The sequence below is a fragment of the Mirounga angustirostris genome, unplaced genomic scaffold (genome assembly GCF_029215605.1).
Source record: "Mirounga angustirostris isolate CCGP_5_RB_7025 unplaced genomic scaffold, mMirAng1.0.hap1 SCAF_4, whole genome shotgun sequence".
Lineage (NCBI taxonomy): Eukaryota > Metazoa > Chordata > Mammalia > Carnivora > Phocidae > Mirounga > Mirounga angustirostris.
The window spans coordinates 24,255,088-24,259,949 of NW_026991712.1; the positions used below are offsets into that span (position 1 = coordinate 24,255,088).

General features: G+C 38.4%; 1 pseudogene; it reads right to left on the reverse strand.

Annotated features, from left to right (window-relative positions):
* Positions 1-1,880: 1,880 nt before the first annotated feature.
* On the reverse strand, positions 1,881-4,651 carry LOC123858564 (mitochondrial import inner membrane translocase subunit Tim23-like; annotated as a pseudogene).
* Between the last annotated feature and the right edge of the window lie 211 nt (positions 4,652-4,862).

Here is a 4,862-nt window from a genome sequence, read left to right on the forward strand (position 1 = left end):
TGAGTACTCGGTTGCACACATACGTATACTCATACATTTACACATATATGCACCGAGAGAGAAGAAAAGAGAGATTTAAAAAATTGGTTCACATGATTGTGGTGGTCGGCAAGTCTGAAATTTATTGGGCATATCAGGAGATCGGAAACGCTGCCAGCATTTGATACTGCGTTGTGGCAGCATTTCTTCTCTGGAAAAAAAAAAATCAGCTTTTTGCTTTTAAGGCCTTCAACTGATTGTTTGAGGCCCACCTGTGTTATTGAGGGTAATCTTAACTTAAAATTAACTGATTGCAAATGTTAATTAACCACATCCACAAAATTCTTTCACAGCCACACTTAGATTAGTGTTTAATTAAATAACCAATACTATTGCCTTTTCAAATTGACACATAAGACTAATCATTATATCATGAGTGGGATCCACGCTACCCAGGAGCTTCTCCTTCAGCTCTATTTCCTGATTGTTAGATGTACAATCCAAATTCACTTTTTTTCCCTTCAGTTTCACTTTTTAATCAAGGACTAAAACTGGACTTTATGATAATTGCACCTCAAAGGGAATAATAGGGAAAACTTTGGTTCCTGGATTGTTTGGATTATTTTGAGAAAGAGGGTTTGAGCTGTCAAAATTCTATCTCACATGAGGCTATGGAGACTACTCTAAAGATTAAATCATAAATTGTAGTCCTCACAGTACCTTGCACTGGACAGATACAGTTATAATGATCCCACCCCCGCTCCAGGGTATTGGCATAATTTCGCTGAACGACTGTTTTATTTTAGTAAATAGAGCCCAGTTGGAGACATTCCTGGATAGGAAGCATGAGGAGCCAAGCAAAATAGAACAGCAAAGAGCTTTATGTTGTGTTACTAATAATCATTTACTCTCTATCCTTTTTCACTCTTGTAGGAGTTCTCTGCCTAGTTTCTTTTTAGTCTTAATCCCTGAAAGCGTCCCATTTCCGGCTGACACGCTTTTCCTCCTCTGGGAAACAAAATACCTCTTAAAAATCTGTCTGGAAAACTCACGCTTGCTTTCCTGGCTAGCCTTGGCTTTGTTTTTTGTTCAGCTCTCTCCACTGACACTCAGACCTCATGAAGATCCCAACTGCTGTATGTGGAGCCACAAAGAGTTTAGGGGTTTTTTTTTATTATTATTAGAAAGCGAATGATTTATGATGTACAATATTAAAACATTTTTTTTTTTGGTTACCAAGTAACAGAAAAAAATTAATGACCCAGTGCAAATTTCACATTAATTTGGACAAACCACTCAGAAGTCATAAATCAGTACTTTGAACACACTATATTATAGCGAAGTGTCTGGATGGCACTCCTAACAACATAAATGAAGTTATTCTAATTATATAAATTATTAAATCGTGCATACTAAATCGATTGTACCTGGAAAGATATTGAATTTTAATATAATAATATTGCTAAATTATGTTCTAAAAGTAGTAATTGTGGTTCAAGGCCATAAGATACTATAGTGTAAACCAATTGCAGTACAACCAGATAGTTTTTATAAAATAGAAAGTGGAGTGTGTTAGTAACACAAAATTTGCAATAACTTGGGGTTCTGTATTTTTAGGTTGAAAAGAATGTCATGATTTGATCTCTTCCAAATGTACTAAGGGACAAGGTTTTCTTTTTTCTTTTTTTTTCCTTCTATTTTCACCTTTTATTGGGAATACAAGGCAACTTACAGCTTCAGATCATTAAGTAAACAAATGTGGGGATACCTTACTGGCAACAATCATGACCTGAATTCTGTGAGTAAGTCGTTTTCCAGTTCAGGGGGTAGGGGAGAACCACATTACTCAGCCACCAGAGGGTTCTGGCTTCCACTCCGGCTAGAAGGAATGCCAGTCCTGGTCAACCATTCATGATCTTCACCACAGCAAACTGGAATCTCCAATTTTTCAGACTAATTGTAGGAAGAAAGAGTAACTCTAGACTGACATATAAATTAATCTGGATGACTACTAAAGTGTCCTCCACTCCTAAGGTGGCAAAATCCTCAGAGCGCTGTTGGAGTCAGGAGCCTTTCACGTGTTATTATATAGTGCATAGTTATTATATAGTGCATAGAGGCTGGTAAGCGTTAGTCCTGCTGGACCACCTCGTGCAACCCCTCGACGACCACCTGGACATTGATACAACATGCCTGTCGTGGTTCTAGCTGCTACGTGTTAAGGTCATCTTCTGCACCTCGTGTTTTCTCAGTGATGCCACCAAATAGAGCAAAGCCGGAGAACCTAGAGTATTAGCCCAAAGTGCCCCTTGCCTAGTCAGCATGTTCAGCATCTCTACGCTTCTTGGTTTGGACCAGGACATGTACTGGGTTTCCTTCAATCCTAGCCGTAGACCGTTCATTGCTCCAAATGCAGCCCCCATCATACAACATCCACCGATGGCAAAGAAGGCCAGGTCAAATCTGGCCCGGGTTTTATTAGCTCCGTTGATGAGATACACTCATCTCTATCCTGAGCGAGAGACCGTGGATCCACATTTAAATACGGAGACAGAGGGTTCCTACCAGTCCGCGGGACGCCGGCCAAATCCGCGGGCGAGACACCTGCCCCGACGGCTCCGGAAAAGCCGGCCAAGCCCCGGGTTGGTTTTGTTCCCGCTCCCCCCACCCCCACCCCCACCCCACCCCCACCCCGCTCTCCGCGGTGTGGCAGCAAACGGCTGGTGCGCTCCTCAGCGCCGCCTCCGGCCGGTTCATCTGCTCCGCGGTTGCTCCCCAGAAGCAGTGGGGAGACCCGCGTGACCACTGCCTCTTCCACAGGGCGACCTTCCGGGAAGGAACAGTGTTTTCTCAACTCACGCCGATAAGCACAAGGATTCTTTTCCTTGGTATGACGGTGGCCTTAACTGAAGAAGAATTAAGTTGTCAGCACAGATGTATTTAGATTTTCACCAGTAGAATGCACAAAAATCAGCCACAGTACGTGATATGAATGCGGACACCACAGCTCCACACAAGACATGCAGAATCAGAGTCTCTGTTCAAACACCAGATTCATATTTTTTCCCAGGGTGGCGCGTTGAGAAACAATGTGCCTAGATTTCACACCAATAATTATTTGCGGAGGTTTGTTAGTATCGCTTAATCTATGCCATCAAACAGTAGTTACTGCTAGTTTGCTTATAAACTAAATGTCATCGTTTTCATCACATTGTGTAAAATATTTTAGGGGTGCCTAGGTATCTCTGTCCGTTTAGCCTCTGCCTTCAGCTCAGGTCATGATACCAGGGTCCTGGGATCCAGCCCTATGTGGGGCCTCCTGCTCAGCGGGGAGTCTGCTTCTCTCTTTGCCTCTGCCCCTTCCCCTTGCTTGTGTGAGCTCTCTCTCTCTCAAGTAAATAAGTAAAATCTTTAAAAATAAAATATTTTATGTCTCCTTCAATTCCATTCCATATTAAAACTACCTGAATATTTATCAAACCAATTTACATATACAAATTATTTTGTATTTTAGATAAATATAAACCAATAAGTATTAAAATAAATTAATATAAATTATATATGATCATTTAAAGCAATATTAGGGAAAATAAAACTAAGTGGACAGGTTGGGCATATTTACCCTTATTTTCACTGCTTCTTGCCTAAGTTTTATGTATTTTCCATTGTTGTTTATAACCTCATTATCCTGCATGAAAATCAGAAAGGATATCTACTGCTTTGGAATCTAGGAGTTCATATTAAAGAATTGCAAAAACTTCTTTATGATTTCTTTCCCCATTTTCAAGTTTGAAGGATCATTAATTACATACTTGGAATTATCAAATTAAGAAACAAATTTAGTTGTTTTAAAACGTAAAAATTACATTTTGTCTATATTTACTAACAATCTTTAAGTTACATTTTTTCAAGAAATATGCTAAATGTGTTGGATAAAGCCTCTTAACTGTTAACTATAGTTACAAGCTACAAGGAATGAATGCTCTGTGGACTTAAATTTCAGTAAGTAAAACAGTAAAGAACTTATAGAGAGAGCTTCTAAATTCAGTTCATTTCACTGTCTTAGAAGCAGATACTGAGACAAGGATTTGTATGTATATGATTTATTAAAGAAGTATTCTCAGGAGCAAATCTAGAAATGAACAAAAGGAGGCAGGAAAAGGAAGGGGTAAAATCCATGCAAGAACAAGATTTTGGACAAAGTCCTAGCCACAGATTAATCCCTCAGGAGAGCTCCAGAGTAAAATTTTGCTTCCACAGTTGTCCCAACTCATGGTGTGGAAGCCTGGCTTTCATTTTTCTGTACCAGTCAATCATTAGCTAATGACCCGGCATCTTTCTTTTACCAAAATGCATTCAAGATTCATTCATGTCCTTGCATGAGTAAATAATTATTCCTTTTTATTGCTGAGTATTATTCCAAGGTATGGATGTATCACTGTTTGTTTTTCCATTACCTTCTTTAAGTATTTCTTGGTTGTTTCTGGTTTTTGACAATTATAATTAAAGCAGTTAGGACCATTTGCATACAGGCTTTTTTGTGAACATAAAATTTCAGTTCATTTGAGTAAATACAAGGAATTTGGTGGCTGGGTCATATAATCACTGCATGTTTAATTTTATAATAACTTACTGTTTCCAAAATGGCTTTACCATTTTGCATTTCTGCCATTGATGAATGAGAATTTTTATTGCTCTGTATCTTCATCAGTAGGACATATTGTCACTTTTAAAATTTTTTTAATGATTTTATCTTTATGGTCTTAATTAGGATTTACCTACTGACATTTACCTAATATTGAGTATCTTTTCATATTTTTTTTTACTATCTCTATATTTTTGGTAAAAGATCTTTTAGATTTTTCATACTTTCTTTTTAAAAT